This window comes from Camelus bactrianus, chromosome 12 (assembly GCF_048773025.1).
Source record: "Camelus bactrianus isolate YW-2024 breed Bactrian camel chromosome 12, ASM4877302v1, whole genome shotgun sequence".
Classification (NCBI taxonomy): Eukaryota; Metazoa; Chordata; class Mammalia; order Artiodactyla; family Camelidae; genus Camelus; species Camelus bactrianus.
In genome coordinates this window covers 62,804,766-62,823,852 of record NC_133550.1, presented here as the reverse complement: position 1 = coordinate 62,823,852, position 19,087 = coordinate 62,804,766, and the positions used below count along the sequence as shown (strand labels likewise).

The following is a 19,087-nucleotide window of genomic DNA, read 5'->3' as shown; positions in this document are numbered from 1 at the left end:
GAGCTGGTACAGTATGACAAAAGTACCTTAATATTAGGTTGAATCATATGAAATGGCCACTTTTGGTTTAAAAATGGTCAGGCATTGTCCATTTCATACAGTTCAATCTAATGTACTTAAGCTAGTTGACACTAAATCAAAACTCTCATATTACCTCGCCCTTTATTGCCTTTTAACTATGACTATAAAACTAAATTGGCCAATTTCACCGTTCTTAGCCTCTTTGGCCTCGTAGAGTTTTCACAGAGTAGGTGCTAAAGAAATGTTTTATCAATTAAGCAGTATTTTCTGCTATCGTCTCTTAAAAATCAGGCCTAAATTTTGCTACACTATCAAATGCGGAGACTGTTCTTAAAATATAATGAACAAAGTATTAGCTTCACTTCATGTTTCACGATTTAGATAAATCCTTTCTGTTCCTTGTTTGGGCAGCACTGGGAAGCTAATTAATGCATTATTAATATATCGTAGAGGCAAACAAGACTGCTTGCACAAACACCATGACATGAATAAATTCAGGTCAGAAAGATTTTTGCAAATGAGGACAAATGTTATTATAATAATGAGAAATTATTGTTTATATGACACATCTCTGCGCATTAAAACACATTACAGACTTACAAATGAAGGGAATGGTCGAATCAGGCAGCCTTCTGGAGATTCCAATCACTTAGGGCCCAACTGGGGCATCCAAAGTACCCCACAATGAACTAGAAATGATAACCTTTGGGATCCCAGGATTGAACGCATCATTATTATTCATGTAAGGTTTCCTAACATTTGGGCTTGGTCCCAGACTTGGGAGCGTTTACTGACATAACTGAGCAGACAGCATGCAATGGTTTTCAATTCAGAAAGTAACGAGCTCCTTCTATGGTGGAAGAGATGGGGAAAGTTCAGGGAGGGGTGTGAAGAGCCTGTGACTTACTGCATCTCCTTGGGCCTCAGCTTTCCCATGTTTGTGAATTACCTCCTAGAGACCAGTCATTCTCTGTAACATCTGTCGTTGTGGGATGATACCTGAAAAGGCTATGCATGTCTTTGGAGGTGGGGGAGGGGGGAGTTAGAGCTCTAAAACATATTATTTTTGTTTTGGTGACCCAGAGCTGTGAGAGCAGACATGTTGCATAAGCAGAGTTCTGAGAAAACAGATTTGCTTTCATTTTTCAAACAGAAGAACCACAATCCTCTCTATGTTTGGCTCGTTATACAAATTAAATATATGGGTAAGAGAGAGCTCACAGAATCAGCAATTTTAACCTTTCCCCCGGTGCTGAGGATTTCTCTTAGAGATTTTTTTGGAGCTTGGAGCAAGCACAGTTCTGCTCAATTTGTGCCGTCTAATGAGATCACAGCCCGAGGGGCTGTGCTCCGACAGTAAAGTCTTCATGCTAATTACATTTTAGAATGGTTAGGGCAGGAGTGGTTCCAAACATACTTGAGGTAATAACTAGTCATGTATCCAGAAGGTTAACAGTTCAATCAAAGAGAGAAAAAATTAGCATATCTTAAGAAAGAGTTCAAGTGGTTTCATACAAGAACACTTTAAGTCTACAAGGGTACTTAAAATACTGATAAGCCAGGTAATTCTATATTTCCCTTTTTAACTCGTTGAAAGCCCCCGATTTCAAGGTGCAGTGTCTGAGAACAAGAAGTATCTGGCAGGTGAAGGGGAGAAGTACGTAGTTAGGGAAATTGGCTGGAGTTTTAGGTTAGGGGTCTGTGCCAGGACTACATCGCAGAGTTTGGTGGGGGGGCCAGGCTGCTGATGAAAGAACACAGGCGATGCTGGAGAGTCTGGCATTGGGTAAAGGCTCTGGGCCAATCTTCCATTATAGTCACAACACAGCTTTGGTCCATGCTAACAATAAATCCCTCAAATAATTGTATATCAAATCACTATAAACAAAATTATAATCTGCTTTCATCAATGCACTTTCCATAACATCTGAATTTTTCCTCAAATTCCTATTTTTCTATGATTTCTAATGAACACAAAAGAGCAGCAATTGGAAACTACACCCATTGCTGGCTATTTTAAATGACTGAAGTTATCTTTCATTTAGAAGGGCACAGTATTTTAATTAATTTAAAAAATATTTATTGAGCACCTATTACGTACTTGGCAATGGTTAACATGGCTAATTGTTTTAGAGATGATTCCTAAGAAAGACTTTCTGTTCTGCTAACAGTAAAGTATTAAAATAACAAAACAGCTCAAGTACTTTTTTTAATATTCTAAAAAGTGGCACTTTTCATCCTCCAAGAGCCCCACACTACACAAGGAGTTCCCTTCAATACAAGTGCAATGCAGTGTGGAATTGTGTGGATCACAGTCTATGGACCATTGATTTCAAGGGGTACCATATTCAGTAGATAAAATACAGCTAAGCTGGAAAGCAAAGGATGACTTTTTTCTAATTTAAAATACAGGAAAATTTTGAGGCTGAAAATCAAGTTAGAAAGAAAGTTACTCAACTCACTAACTTTTAAGTAGGATAGGGTCTTTTATGTTCATTTAAAAATATGAGATATTTCAAAGGTACAGAAAAGTACAAAGAATGAGAGAAGCCTCTGTCTACCCACCACTCCTAGGGTTTTTAGGAGTCTATTTAACAGACTCTGTTCTATTTCAGAGGGTCCTACAGTTAGTTGCCCAGGTAAGGACATTTCTATATCTGAGACCAGCCTCCAAGGATAAAGCCTCTTCATAGAACATTTTTGGCCCCGTGGAATTCTCTCCCTTACCCTCAGGCCATTTTACTCTGAGCTGTTACTTTCATTCTTTGAAGGGAAGGAGGACCTGGCAGATGCTGAAACAGACCTGCTCTTTAGCAAGTCATAGCTGATTCAGGGAGATCAATACCTACATAAATAATTCTGAGGCTGAGCGCTGGGGAGAAAGAGATGAATTCTGTCTGGGGAAGAGCTGGGGAGAGAGAGTGGGTCTGGGGTTAACCTGTGAAGGTTGGCTGGGATTTGGAAGGTGACTGTGGGGGATGGGGAAACTCAAGCAAGAGGGAAGACCTTGTTCCAGAATCATGAGCAGACAGTCCTTGGACCAGAGTGTGTTCTCAACAGAATGGGCATGCTTTGGTTGTTAAAAAAAAAAAAGTTGGAGGCCTCTAACTTATTGATGGAGAGGTCAAGACCTCAAATTCTCTAATTTTCTTTTCCAACTGGGTTACCAAGTCTTACCGAACTTTTATATATAATCTGGCTGCTTTTTAAACCTTAAAATCATATAATACAGTAATAATTTACTTTGGGAGAGCATGTTACAGTTTACAAATGGCTTTTTTATACATATTATTACATTTGATCCATATAACAGCCCTGGGACACCACAGGCTCATCTCCACAAGCGATTTCCTTTGAAAATAACTGCTAGTTATAGAAATCAGAAAAATTTCCACTGGCGGCTTTATTGTATTAGAAGCACGAGCCAGGATAAAGGCAGCAATTTGGGAGAAATGAAAGGAGGGGGTCCCAAGCATAGACACAAACTGAGAGTCCCGGGAGGGTGGTGAGCCTGTGGTTTTGGAAATGGAGAGAGATACTGGGGAGACAAGCGTACAGAAGAAAGTAGAGGGTGGAGTGAGTGGGTGGTGACCCAGTGCTGGGTGAGTGGTGGTCCTCAGCACAGTGCTGAGCACACAAGCCCATGATCAATACTTGTTCCCCCACGAGTGGGCTTGGGTATATATCTTGAGCAGTGCCGTGTGAAACACGATTCAAAAATCTAAAATGGTGGCTTTTAGGACACAGGTATAGAATAAAATAAGTATTTTTAATAACATTTTCTCATTTTACACACCTGTGTTCTCTCTCATTCCACATCCCCATCGACTGTACATTTGATAAACTGTTTTTCAATGCATACACTGAAATGGTGCCCTTCTGCAGCTACTTTATAGACGTGAAAACAACTAGTGTACCATGACTGCTGTAATCTAGTTGCAATAAATCTTACTGATGTAGGATGCATCAACATATCCATTTAGCCAGCTGCAAATCAGTTTACTCTTCTACTTAGAGACATGATGTGAAATGAAATTAATCCAGTTGCAGCAAAGTGAGTGCATTCAGCTGAATAAATCCCTTTACGTGGAAAAGAACTTTGTTTTGCAGCTCACTGGAAACCAAACCCACATGGCAGTATAATGCCTTCTCTGGAATTGAACAAATGCCTTTATCCCAGTTTTATTTACAGCTAAACTCACATCAGAGCTATTTTATATGATAGTGGACTCTGTTGTCCTTAGGTGAGGGTCACAGTGAAAGCATTTGCAGGACAACTAAAATGTTACAATAGAACTTAGCCTAAGGACATTTGCTCCATCTAGACTATGAACTCGGCAAAGACTGACAACTCCTTGGAGAGAAAAGAGACTAATAAGAACTAACAAAACCATGTATCTCTTTTTATATTTTTCCTTCTTTGCATTCTAGGGTCAAAAGGGCAATTGACACACATTGTAGATTTAATAAATACATTTTGGTGGTGACTATCACACGCAGGCAAGGCTTCGAGAGGGTCCAGAGGTTGGGTGACACACTAATGGAATGGAGATTCTTAGCTTAGAGAAGGGGAGACTGCCTTCGGGAGTTGTGAAGGTAGTTTGTGTTATTCGACATTACGGGCTGTTAGAAAGCTCATCATGTGCAGGTGGGATGAAAGAAAGTCGACTTACATCCGGGGAGGTGATCCAGGGTTAGGAATGGGGAAGAAGTGTTGATTTAGATGGATTAGAAGGCATCAACACAGGTCCTTAAGAAATCTTTCTTTGGAATTTTACAGTTGAAGAGTAGGTCATTTTTCTGAAATGGTTTTGATGCCGTGCAGTAGGGAAATGACATGGAGGACCCCCTCAAGTTCTGTTCCAGTTCTTATCCCATGATTTTCCAGCAGCCAGTGTCGGGACCGACTTGTTTCTTGCCCATCTTTCTCCATAGCTGGAAGCACTTGACCTCTTACTTAAGGTCAGCCATACCGTACACCTGGCACTAAGCCTCTTCCTGGTTGGGAGGGATTTAAGAAGCACACTCCAGCCCAACACTCAGGTAACTGTGCATCAGGTCACCCCCAGCTGCTGGCCTGGCTCTGAGGTGTCCCATTCTAGCAAGTGGGATTCTGCCTTGAATCTAAGTCCACGTCTTACTGGATTTACCTGAAATCCACCCACGTACTCCTATGCTAGCACCCCAACTCCTTTCTTGCTCTCCAGGTCTAACATGATTTTGAGATCACATCTAGTACCCAGTCTAGAAGCTTTCTCTCTCTCCAGCCCATACCACCCCCTCTCCCCATTCATACTTGGTGTCCAATCTCTGAAGCCAAACCCTGTTACCCAAAGCCGGCTGTGCACAGGACACTGATTATAACCTGCCCTAGATCTCTCCTCTCACCTGTGGTTGGATTCTCTACTCCCAGCCCCCCATGTCCCCACCATCATCACTCAGACCACTGCCAGTCGTTTGTTCTTTTCTTGGCCGCATGATGACATGCCACGTGGCTTCATTTTCTTACATTCTGCTGTGAATGATTGCATATCTGAGCCCTTTTCTACAAACCACATGCGTCTACAACAGGCCTTCTCAACCTCAGTGCTACTGACATGTGGGGCTGGTTAAATCTTTATTATGCGGACCATCCTGTGCGTTATAGGGTCCTTAGCAGCATTGCTGGTTTTCACCCATTAGATGCCAGTAGCAGCCCCCCTCCCTGACCTCTAAATTGTGACCAGAACCCAGAAAGGCAAGAGCATTTTAAAGCCAGTTATAGAAACTTTGAAAAATAGCTGGATGTATATAGAATATTTAAATCTGGTCAAATTTTAACTAATGACTCTAAACTATTAGTAAACACCACATGGTACTTTGCAAGTTTTGCACCAGGACACAGTGGGTAAGGGCGGTAAAATGGGGTTATGATGGCTAAAATGGGGTGAAATCCCTTCATCCCAGATCAGTTCTCCTCAGATTTTATTGTACAAAAGAATCATAGAGGAATTTTTTTAAAGATCAGAGTCTGATTCAGTAGTAGGTTTGAGGCAGAGTCTGAGATACTCATTTCTAACAGGCTCCCAGGGGATGTTAACACCATTGGTCCCCAGATGTCACACTGAGTGGCAAGGCCCTGGGTCACAATCACTAGTGAGAGGTGGGGGAGGGGCTATTTGAATCTTAATGATTACAAGGTTATGAGAGCAACATTAAAATTTGCATTAAAAGGACAGATTGGAAAATTATAGATGTTCCTGAACTTTTCTGTAATGAATGAAACTGCTCACAGAGATGTGTTTTGAAATGTGACATTTCTATTAGCTTGAAATTATAAATATTATACAAGTTACCTACAAAAATCTGTGACCTGCTAAATTCGTTTGACAGGACTTCTTTCTTTCTTTCTTTCTTTCTTTCTGGTTGGGGGAGGATATTAGGTTTATTTATTCTTAGAGGAGGTACTGGGTATTGAACCCTGGACTTCATGCATGCTAAGCATGCACTCTACCGCTTGAACTATACCCTCCCCCCAGCAAAACTTTTAAAGGTTTCCAAAAGTCTGATGGAAACCTAAACTTCAAGGTCTTTGTTGCCCTTGTTTCACGAAGGAGGAGGCTAGGGGTAAGGATGGGCCCGGAGGAGGGGATGGAGAGAGAAGAATCACTTTAAATGGAGTCTTGCAATGAAACAGATTCATATACCTTCCTCACATGACAAATAGTCATGTGCTGAAATTATACTGACACCACCTGATGTTATTATAACCCCAAATCAGGTAACCTCAGTTATAGCTTTAAAACAGTTGCAAAAAGAATGCTATTCACTGTAACGTATAGTGATAAGGGGAATCAAATCTTTGGAAAGTTGCCAGAAGCCTGTTATAAAATCTTTCTCCTCTCATATAACACTGCCTCTGGGAACTTTGACTTAGAGGTTTACTGACATCTGACTCATTGTTGCACGTCCTTGGGAGGCAAAGGGCCGTTCACATTTGTTCCTAGTTTACAGTTAGGAAGATTAAGGTTTGCTAATCTGTCTAAAGATGTAGATAATAAAGTCCTGACCTGCTGGAGGCCTCTTCCAGGGATCCAGTGTTGAGATTAGCTATGCCTCCGGCCAGAAGATAAGTACTCACCTTGGGACAAGAGATCTAATGTGCTTTGAAATATTTTGATAGGTTGTTATCAATTTGATCAAGTGTAATAGAGTTAAATGTCTCTTTAAACCTCTGTGCCTAGGGTTTTTGGCTGTTTTTTTTTTTTTTTTTTTTTTAAATCAATAGCGCAAGGACAGAATAAGGACGAACTGGCTTAATAGTAGTGCATGGGAACTCATGGGTATGAGTTGACCACAATTTCAGTATGAGTCAGCAGTGTTGAATGCCAAAAAGACTAATGCAATCTCAGGTCATGTTAATAGAAGTATAGGGTATAGATGAAGGGAGGCGACTACTCCATGGTATTCTGCATTTGTCAGACCACTCCTGGAGAGCTCAGTCCCAAGCAGAGCACCATGATTTAGGAGGGACCTTAGACTGGAGTCCATTGGAGGTGAACACTTAAAATGATGAGAGCATGAAAACCACATCATAGGATGAATAGTTAAAAGAACAAAGGATATTTATGTTCAAAAAAGAAGACTAGGGGACATGATAAGAATTGAAAGAAGAACCAGTTATCCAAGAAAAAGACCTTGAAGTACAGTTTCCAGTGGCAGCAGTTTAATTTCTGGATCCCTAAGGAAAAGATTTACAAGCGCCTTCTCTACTGCTTGTCATTGGCAAAATGAACAGGTCTTTAGCAGAGAAGACTCTGTTCCGCCTATGATTTCCTTGAAGTGCACAAATTTGTGGATGCATTTATGCCTCTTTGCCAAGCCATCTCCATCTGCCTGCAGGTGCACCTCCTTCAGGAAGCCCTCCCTACAAAGCCCCGCCCTGAGCCACTTACTCCAGCTCCTCCTCAGGAGCTTGGCACTGTGGCAGCATTTTCTCTCCTTTGTCCTAGTTTCCCTAATAGCTCGTTAGTTCCTCAGGGAAAAGGACCCTATTTGCCTTTTGTTTTTATTACCTTATGTGTTCTCAGTACGTCTGGCTACCTTGAATTAGAGACTGAGGGGGTGTCTGCTGACAGTAACCAAAAGACGAATTAAAGTAACCAGGTAGGTCATTTTTTTTATAGTGTCTACATGACAAAGCATTACAGCGTGCCCTTTTGATGATAACAACACCTAATTGACCCTTCACTTTATGAACTAATACAAGCTGACAAAGTTGGCTGTGTAGTGTATCTGACTTTTCCCTACAGCTTGCATTTTAAAATGAAAGTTGTTCATCCGTTCTACTATTTAAGAGCCCCATCTTCCTTGTTTCACGTCTCGGGGATTACTCTCCAGCTAGGAGATTCTTTGACTTCACACACTCTCCTTCTTTGTTTATTTGGATATTTACAGGGTACCAAGTGCCCAGTCACAACAGCATACAATATCTGGTTTATAAAATGAGTTAGTAGTAGTCTATTTAACAATATTGGTCTAAGAAATAGAGATTCCACAAAATGAGTTTGTTTAAATAAGAAAGCACCATGTTAGGCATTTTTAAAATGAAAGAGAGCATATTTATAGTATAGCAAAGACATAAACATGCTTTGAGGGTAGCAATGCATGGCTCTTCCTAAGTCTCCCGCGTAGTAGGTTAAAGAATGGTACCATTTCACTCAAGGACAGAAGGGTGGATGGGGTGCAGTGACTCACTCACGAAGCTGAGAATGGAGCGCAGAACCCAGGAGCTACGTTCATGCTCCGTCACTCTCATCACCGGACAGTATTACCTCCCACAGTCCAATGACCTGACACGGTACAGAGCAAATTATACACTTCCCTGCAGGAAGCTGATACACCTCCACTCGCCAGCCTGACGTTCAGTTAGAAAACACAGTGAGCAAAAAGACAGGGCCCCCAATTTTCTATCATTGGCTATAAATGACAATTAGAGACCAATACCTTCTTGGTTACTGGGGTAGCTGCCTGTTTGTGCTAATAGCACGTGGTTCAGATTATTCCAAAAGGCAAGAGCAGGGTGGTTCCTATGATGAACAGAAGTCCTTTGGTTCTGAATTTCCACCATTTGACAACTGATATTATAAAACTCTGGTTTACTGACCTATGGAGCAGGAGAATTTTCTGCTTGTTTTTCTTCCTGGAGAGATCCAAAATTAAACTGGGGCTATATCATGGATTTTGCACACTTGGCAGCAAACGCTATGGACACTTTTTATAAATCTGAAACAAAGGCTAACCTACAAATTTGTGCTAGTTATACTGACTCAAAGATTCTTCCAATAGCCCACAAAGTAAAGGGGTTGGTTCTGTTCTTCCTTGTCTCAGGGCTTCTGCGTTCAATGCTGCGGGCTCTCATGACTCTCCAATTTCCAAGCCATTTCAGGGCATTAAAGGAAATAACTCTTAATGATGGAAAATCAGGTGGAAGATTTGCGTCCTTCAAGAGAAATAACCATTTCAGAAGGATAAGTTCTATCAGCCCAAAATAAGTCCATCAGCGATCTTTATTTCCATATTATATTCTGAACTACCCAAGAGGGATCATAAAATACCGTGGTATGTCTGTCTGATGCAGAGCACAGAGTCAGAGCAAAATTGCTGGGAGACAGTCAGCCCTGCAGGAAAATGAGGCAACCAGCAGAACCGCACTCAAGCAGCTCACAAAAACACTATTAATGTTTATGGTTTTTAACAGGATTTGGCCATTGCAAAGAAACCCATCTGAACTGAATGCCAGCTCTTATGATTTACAGGGCAGGGTGAAAGGTCTTGCCATCTGTCACAGAAAAGGTCACTTCCCTCTGCTCTCAGACCCAGGGGGATTAGGTAGTTTGCAACAGAGAACGGAAGGGGCTTCAGCAAACACGTGGTCTAACCACTCACTTCACCAAGAAGGAAACTGAGGCCCAGAGAAGTTACCAAGTCTTGTTCAAGGTCACGCAGGTAGTTCCCAGTAGAGCCAGAATTCAGATTCCCAGAGCCTTCATCTTGGGCTCCTGTGTCTCCCAAATGCTGGGCCCAGATCAGTGCAGCAGAAGTAGCCCTGGGCCACAATGTTACAGCCTTGGTCCTAAGTCTTGGCGGACATTAGCAAAAGTACCTCAAGCAAGTCGCTGAAACTCCTGAGCTTTGCTTCTCCCACTCAGCAACATGAGAGGCAAACTATGTGGTCAGATCAAATGAGATAATGTGTGAAAATGCTTTTTAGAGCTTTAAAAGACTCGGGGTAAAAAAAACTCCAGATAAAGGACATTTTTTCCTGTTAAGGACATATAGGCGGAGTCCAGGGGAATCCATGGACCTCTGGAAATTCTGTGTAAAGGTGTGTGAGGAGGAGTGCTAGGCATTTTTTTCCCTCTTGAGAGAGTTTCTTTAGCTTTCTTCAGCTTCCTAAATGTGTCTCTGACCCTCCCCTCCACCTCTAACCTCACTACCACCAGGGAGAGCTCTGCTTTGGATCTCAACATACTTACGATCAACCTTAAGGGTTGCTATAATACATTAAAACATAACAATTTTCTTAGATTTAATGTATTGTTGAGATCTTCCTGCTAGCCTTACTAATTCAATAATCCACTTTTTTAGAATATAAATCTATTTAGGGGAGAGGAGCTAATCTGATGTCACATTTTGCTCCACAAAGTGCTAAAAATCTATGACTTACAAAATGATGAATAGAAATGTCAAATTGTAAGTCAACCAGGTTTTTTTTTCCTATTAGTTCTTCCCTAGTAATATTTCCTAGTTATTCAAAAAGATTTTTCTTTAAAATCACGTTGAATAAGAGAACTAGCTACTTATTATTCACTGAGTTCCTACTGAGTTCCCCGCAGTTTGTTTCTAGTATTTTCCTACAAAGCACTAGACAATAGACACAAATCATAAACCGTTTGCAGGCTGCTACGTTAAGCCCGTGGCTCTGGAAGGCTGAGAGGTGGGGAGGAAAACAAATGAAAAAGTATTATTCATGACCAATTGATCAATTAGCCTGCTTTTCATTAAAAAACATAAAAACGCAGAATCAATTCAGCAACGACTGTGTTGGAAATGCATAAAAACATTATTAATGTCGGATTTTTCCCCCCTTTATTTTTAGTTCTCTTTAGAAAATTACTCTGGAGAGCTTTCTGTAACGGGGCAATTGAAGGAGTGAACAGACGGCACTGGAATCCCTTTTTAATGCTAATGAAGGAACAGGGACCTCTACCTGGTCGATGAGGCCTTCTCTGTATAGTTATGTTTCCGAAGCCATGGCCTGATGGACGGAATATCTGAGTGAGCGAGATAACCAACCAGGGAAGTTACCTACTGACAGGACTCATCCATCGTCCCATAAAGAAATCCAATGTGGTTTTTATAAATCTGACAATGGCTAGACTCTTGTGTTTTAGTGGTAAAATCTTACACAGTACAGTAACGTGAAAAATGAGAGGGATTTTTCCCCCCTTGACTATGTCAAAATACCTTCTGCCCCAAGGTTCTGAGATCTCTTAACTCCCCTCTTGTATCATCCGTTCAGTTTTTTTGCCTTCCTCTTCCTTCGGAGTGCTGCATTTTTCAGGGCTAGCATTCTCTCCTATGTTTGAACTTCCTTCTCCAGAGCCTGAAGCTATATAAATGCAATAAATATACGCATCTATGCTTAATAGAGTGCTATTATTCTGATAAACAAAATCTAAAATATATTTTGGTAGCTACGCTGCCAGATTTTCAATAACTTAAAGTAACTTAAAACTGGGGTGGTGGCGAGATGGGGTGGTGGTGAGATGGGGTGGGGCCTTGTAACTGATTTTCATTCAGTTCCACTTGTGTCTGGTCTCATTCCGTGCACCAGTCTTCAGAGAGAATGCTCTGGAACCCCACTGCCTGGGTTCAAATCCAGGCTCTACCACATACTAGTGAAGTGACCTTGTGCCAGTTACTTACCCTCCCGTACCTCAGTTTTCTCACTTACAAAATAAGGGTGACACTAACCCTTGCTTCACTGTGCCGTTATGAGAAGCAAATGAGTTCACACCTGAAAAGTGCTTGGCAAACAATAATAACAGACACTGTTTTAGAAACTTTACTTGTATAAATTATTTAATCTTCAAAACTACATGATGAGATAGGTACCATTATTACTCTCATCTTATTGTGTAAGAAACTAAGGCACAGAAAGACTAAGTAACTTGTCCCAGTTGGCCTGGTTAGTAACTGGAGGATTGGCCTCCACCCCAGACCATCTGGCTCCACAGCAGCACTCGGTAATGTTCCTCCTCCTCCTTCTCCTCCTCCTCATTGCTGTTGTTATTACCTGAACTTAAACACTCAATAAGTATCTGCTGTTGCTGCTGATAATGATGAATGTGTATGTCAGTCCTTCTTCCAAGTGTGGTAAAAATGTACATGATTCCCAATGGAAAGGTGGATCCAGGCAAGGATTATCACCCAAAGCCACTGGGTGAAGTCTGTTGGGAAACAGGATTTTACCACAATGCCGAAGTGCCATCCCGTCAGATCACTTGCTAATTGCAAAGGGGGGTGGGGAAGTACCTTCACAACAGAGGGATCCCTGGGGTGAGATCACTACCTTGAGCCAAGACCAAACTGAGCACCCTGGCGTGACGTGTCTCCTGCTGAGACGCAATATGGAGCACCTTGTAAAATACGTTCAGTTGAAATCCAATCAGTGCTTTAGTCCTAACTTGGAGTTTACAGGGAATACAGGGGGTAGAGGTAGAGGAACAAATTAAATGACACCATGAGGCAACAACAAATCCAGAACGTGGGACATCCTATAATGTGGGACATCCTATAACATGGGACATTCTATAACACCTAACCTTAAAAAAAAAATCCAACATTGAATAAAGACATAAAACCCTAATGCAGAAATGTATTTTTCTTAAAAAAATTAGATCCTAGCTTTTTAAGGTACAGAAGACATTTGTGGGACAAGTGGTTAAGGTTAGATATGGCCTTGAGAGTAGATTTTATTAATGAATTACTGTTCATCTTCCTAGGTATAATGATGGCACTGCAGTTATGTAGGAAGCTGTTCTTATTCTTAGATGTGCACTGAATTATGTAGGGATGAAGTATGATTTTGTCTGTAACTTACAAGTAGTTTAGAAAGAAATACATATAGACGGAACAAATATGCCCCAAAGTTAGCAACTGCTGAACCTAGGAGGTGAACATAGAGGTTTCAATTCACTAAATATCTTAATCTTCACATACTTGGTTTCTTTTAATTCTCTAAAATGTTTGCCTGTAAATGCATCTTTAAAAAGAAAATTGTTTTTTAAAAATTATTTACTGAATTCCTATTGGCTGACACTTATTGAAACTTAATATTAACATTGTTGAAGAGAACTCAGTGCCGAACACAAGGCCCAACACATAGGAAATGCACAGTAAGTTTTACAAATGTTCATTTGTTAAATAAGGCTATATTTTCCTGAAAATTGTAAAGAGGCAACAACAACAATAAAAAAGAGAGGGACACATGAGGCTATGATGCTCCTTAAAAGATGGAGATATGCTGGTCTGAGAAGGACAAATGAGGGCCAATCAATGCAATCATTTGACTCAAAATAACTCAAGTCATAAAGACTTTTGACCAAATTTTGAGTTTGTTTTATGAGGGCACAAAAATGAAGCCTCTGTCCCTAGGACTCATCCAGCAGCAACTGTTACTTGTTTAAGAAATCCCAATGGAATCACACTTGATGCCACATTTTTGAACGACTGGAGACTTCTCTGGAGCCAAGAAAAGAAGCAAGTTCTGCTCAAGTTCAGGCATGAGCCCTGCAAGTCACCAACACCAGCAGGTGTTATTCTCTGAGAATCAATAAACAAGTGGGAACCAGGCTCATTTTCAGCTCTTCCAGAAGGCAAAGGTTCTAAAAGAGACGGCTCCAGGCACTAAGTGAGATATATTTTTTATTAAAGGTGGGAAGAAAATGATCAAGATTCACAGAAACAATACCGATATCACCCTGCATTTTGATAGCGCTTTTCTCTGAAGGCGCTTCAGGTCTAAGTTAACTCCTGTATTCTTACAATATCCCTGTGAGATAGATAGACGTAGAACAATTGAAATAAAAAAAATAGTAAAAGGGATTTTCATCGGGGCCTAAGGTATAGAAGGTATTCAAAAAGATATTATATTAGCAATAGAGACATTTCATTTTGAACAAATTGATCACCTCCTTCCCCTCTGCTTCAGGAAAGTCATTTTAAAAAGATGAAATCTACTACAATTTAGGGAGAATAAGATTACTGTTTACTACATGGGAGACATTCCAAATTCAATCTAAAAAGATAGTTTTATTCAATGATGTAAGGCTGTCCCTTTTAACCAAAAAAAAAAAAAAAAAAAAGTTCTCCAAGAGGGCACAAATTAGAATTTTTAAAACTTGAAATTTAAACGCACGTAGATGGTCCTCCATTTACACAGTGTTCTTTATTTAGTAACAGATCCTTTGGTAAAGAGAATCACTTTAAAATTATTTTATAAATGAAGTTTTATAAACAATATTGGGTTGCTAAAGCAGAGTATACTTTTACCAAATGTGCTTTCTGAAACCAAAAATAAGAAGAAAAAAGGAAAGAAAAGACGACCCATTAAAGAACTAATCAGTCTATGATAAATGCAGCTGTAAAGGACAAAAGGTTTCCCAGCTTGAGGTTTCCCACCCTCAGATGACAGGACACGAGCACATGTAATCTTTCCTATTGGAGTTTTAGACCCTAAATATTTTCCCTCCTCTTAATTCATCTGGAGATGTACATTTTTAATAATGTGCAGATGAAGTTACATGTACTTTACTACCAAGGACCAATTCCAAGTATATAAACACCATATTTTCAAATTAGCACAGTCTTTGGTGGGTGCATTCAATCGCCAGGTTCAGGGGCAGGTGGGGCAGAGAACATAAAAGAGTCGTGTTCAGGCTCGATGCCTGAACCAGTGACAGTCTTAGGGAGGACACAGTGTTAACAGTTAACACAGAGACACAGACAATACTCTCTCAAAACCTATTTCAGTATAAAGTTTTCTTTTTGTAAAGAGACGCAAATTGGTGTTCTTTGTAAAGGCAACATAAATACTAACAGAAGTAGAAATGCAAGCTACAGGAGAAATCCTGACTTGTAGTACTGGTGTTCATTCATTACTGCTCAGCTCTTCACCTCCCACGCCCCACGCCCCCAATTTGGAATAAATACTGACACTGGTAAAGTGGAATTTCACCTCTGTAATCCCAGGGTCTTAAGTCTTTCCCTGAGATGACTCAGAAGCCAATCGGTGAAGTTTTTTGTGTAACGGGCTGGGTAAGGAACAAGTTTTCTCCCAGTTCATTCGCTAGAAGTCGAATCCCAACATCACAAACGTTACGGCAAAAGATTTAGAGACCTTAGTTGATGGACCAAAAATTGTAAGGCATTTAGAGAGCCCATGGGATTCATTTTCATTAGGTTTGACTCCTAGAGAACAGTCTGCAAATTATAAAACTGTCCAAAATCTCTAGAGCATGTGGACTGATGTATAATGACGTACCTTTCAGAAGAGAAGGGGTTGAGTCTGTGGCTTTGACACCGAGTTATTAGAATCCTCTCTTGCAAGAAGGAAGATGAATCCAAGCATCAAAGTTACTGCATTTCAGAGTACAGAACCACCTCGTGCTGTCTTCCAAGTACCACACTAAAACAGGGCACAGGCTCACGGAGCCATTAATAGTGCCTCCTCCTCCCTGACTTCTTACTCCCTCCTCCAAACTCCCCCCAGTCAGCCCTGCAGTCTGTAGTCAAACCACACAGGAACTAGCAGATACGGGGCTTCAGAGAGTTGGGTGTGAGCCTTAGATTATGTGGTTTTGTTTTCTTGCTGCCAGAGTTGAACTAAAATGCAGGAGGTTCACTGAAACACTTTTGCTTCTTAATGCTTAGTTTCAGTTTTAACAAGTTTGCCCCAAATGATGATGTTCACATAAGAAAATTTCTAATCCTAGAGATGGTCCATTAGCAAGCTGCTGCCGGTCTTAAGGAAAATGCATTTTCTCTGAGGCTATCCAAGCAGCCAGAGAAACATTAGGACGTCTTAGGGGAACTCGCTTAATACCGTTGTGGATCACTCACAATGTTAAAAGCCCAGAGAAAATGCTTCTTTAATGCCCTCAGCCCATAAGATTACCCTTAGCCCGTAATATTACCCTTAACAACAATAACAAAAAAGAACAGCTCTGAGCCAGGATGAGTTCTAATCCCAGTTTTGTCATTGTCAGGTGTGAGCTGGGGCAGGTTACTTAGATTCTGGGGACTTCATTTTCTCATGAGTAGGTTGGATTAAAATATTTCTGGGATTTTAAGATTTTTCACCTAACATTTTTGTCACCTTCAAAGTCCTTAGTTCTTACCTTGAAATTGATAGCTCACCCTCCTCTTTCAGCTCCTTCCTCCCATACCAAGTGTAACTTTCGAAGGCCTCTTCCTTTTTGTTCTTGCTAGAAAATAAATTGCCAACATTGCATCTTTTGCACAAAATTAGAAACATTGCTACTTGCTAAGTGGCACCATTCAGGGTTGGGCACCAGACTCGAGATAAACAGGCTCACAAGATGTTCCCAGCATTAATCTCTCGAAGTCTAAGAAGGAGGGTATCATGTAAGACATAACCTGGGGATCTGGAATTTAAACTTATTCTGCATTATGAAATGGTATTCTTTTCTATCTCTTTGCCTTTTATACCTAAACCTTGCTCAAGATTTCCTTGGTGGGGGGGGGGTGCTTTCTACTTGGTTATGAAAGTTTTTTAAATTGAAATAGAAAAGATGAATCCGGTGTGGAATTATTAGAGTACCTTGGTTATAGCAGGTGCTCAGTAAATTACTGGTTGAATGACTTAAAGGAAGTAATTCGCTCCTCTTAACTCTGTAATAAAGGACTTTCTTTTTATTCATGCAAGTTTGTTAACTCTTCTTAAATCCAAGTGGCGTCTAAACAGGGTCCCAACTATTTCCACATGTTATAAAGACAGAATTTTTCAGGATAACGTGTGGCTGATTTTAAAACAGGAACATCTCAAAATTGGCCTCAGTGTTCTTCCGTCTTCATGGTCTAAGGGCCTTCTCGGATCCCACCATTACAATCACAGCCCCATCACTAGTTCTCAAACACCAAAATCCTCTGGCCAGAGTCCTTATCCTGAGTCAGTGGTTTTGAAGTGGGAAGGAAGGGGACTGTTTGCTAACGCTAAACAGGAAGACCATGGTGTTCTCAGCCACGCACCCCAGTGAGGAAGCTACTTTTTCCAGGGAACTACCCCCGGGGAGCAGAACACAACCCCTTTCTATTCAAATATGGGGCAGAGGGCAGAAGAGGAAAATCTCACAGAGAAGTTATCTTGGTAGTGAGTAAGGACTGGCAGACATATTGGGAGGGAAACAAGGCCACTTGAGTGGTTAATTTCACAGCAGCTCTGTTACTGACCCAGTGCAGCGGCAGAACCAAAGAACAAAGCCCCTCAGGTACGAATGAATGCTAGCATTTCAGTCCTCACCATCATGGCTACTTAGAAAAATGTCAGTAAAATTGGGAGGATTACGGAATATATGAAATCTGGACTTATCCACAAGGGAGAAATTTTCTTTTAAAACTATACTTTAAAAAAAATTTCAGCAATTCCTTTTGAGGGGTCATTGTTAGGATCAGAACTTCTTGTATAAAATTATGTTTAACTTTATGGTAATATGTGTACTTTTCATCCAATAGTATGAATTCAGACATTCTCTTTTCATTCATGCAATAAATAACGTTTATGTGCTTACTCCATGTTAGGCCTCCAGGTGCTGGGAATGTATCTGTCAGGGAACAAAACATGGTCCCTGACCTCCTGGATCTTACATTCTGGTAGAGGAAGAAATAATACATAAGCCAGATGGCTGTACTACCATTGCGAATTATAAAATGGGTCAAGAGTCAGAGAGAGTGTGGCTGAGGTGGGCGCTGTGATTTTCTTGGGAGATCAAAGGACATTTGAGCAAAGTTCAAAACAAAGTGAGGGATCCAGCCTGATGGCTCTTTGGGGAGACGGCTTTTGCAGTATCTGGAGTAGCAGGTGCAATGCCTTACGGTGGGAGTGAGCTTGATGCAATGAGTGAGGCAGAGAGGAGTTGAGATGGAGGTCAGGGGTGGGGGGCAGAAGATGCAGGGCTTCACTGGTCATGGCAAGGTCTCTGGATTTTATTCTTGGGAGCCAATGGAAAATTTTGAACTGGGGAGTGATATGATCTGACTTGTGTTTTAAGTTTTTCAAGGCTGACTCATAACTCTGTTGAGGTTAGATTGTAAGAAAGCAAGAGAAAAGGCAGGGAGATCAGGTAGGAGGGTATCCTGGCAGGAGAGGAGGGTGACTTAGGCCAGATAGTGGGAAGTGATTGAATTCTGAATGTACAGGGTGACCAGAAAGTCTGAAACCATAGATATTATTTTATCATGTATTAGAATGTGGCATTGATATACCATTTATTACCTACTGAGCACATATAACCCAGACTTGGTAGCCACCCTGTGACAAAGGTGTGCTTGTAGAAATGATGTGCAGTGTGAAAGACAAAGAGAGTGTCAGTGATGGCTCCAAGGTTCATGGCCTGAGACACGAGAAGAAAGGATGTGTCGTTAACTGAAACAGGGGAGACTGTGGGAGAGTGGGTTTGGAAGACGAGACCAGGAGTTTGGTTTTAGACATACTAAATTTGAGCTGTCTATGAGACCTGCCAGTGGGGATGACAGGGGAGTTTGATATATAAGTCTGGAGGTCAAGTGAGGTCAGGGCTGACGATGAAAACTGGGGGGTTGTTGAGAGAGAGAAAGGTGTTGAAAACTATGAGACTGGATAAAACCACCCAAGAAATGAATATAGACAGAGGACAAACCACTCCAAAGTAGAGAGGTCAGAGAAATGAGAAGAAACCAGTCAAGGAGATGAGGAGGAGGAGTGATATCCTGGAACCAAGTATGGAAAACTTTGTCCACTTTT

At 41.0% G+C, this 19,087-nt stretch overlaps 1 protein-coding gene across 1 annotated transcript in view; it reads right to left on the bottom strand.

Moving 5' to 3' along the window:
• Positions 1-15,870, bottom strand: part of GRAP2 (GRB2 related adaptor protein 2) — a 60,444-nt gene extending 44,574 nt beyond the window's left edge. The window contains exon 1 of the mRNA XM_010960275.3: positions 15,611-15,870. The gene's annotated coding sequence lies outside the window, so the exon portion shown is untranslated. The remainder of the gene's footprint in view (positions 1-15,610) is intronic.
• Positions 15,871-19,087: the final 3,217 nt, after the last annotated feature.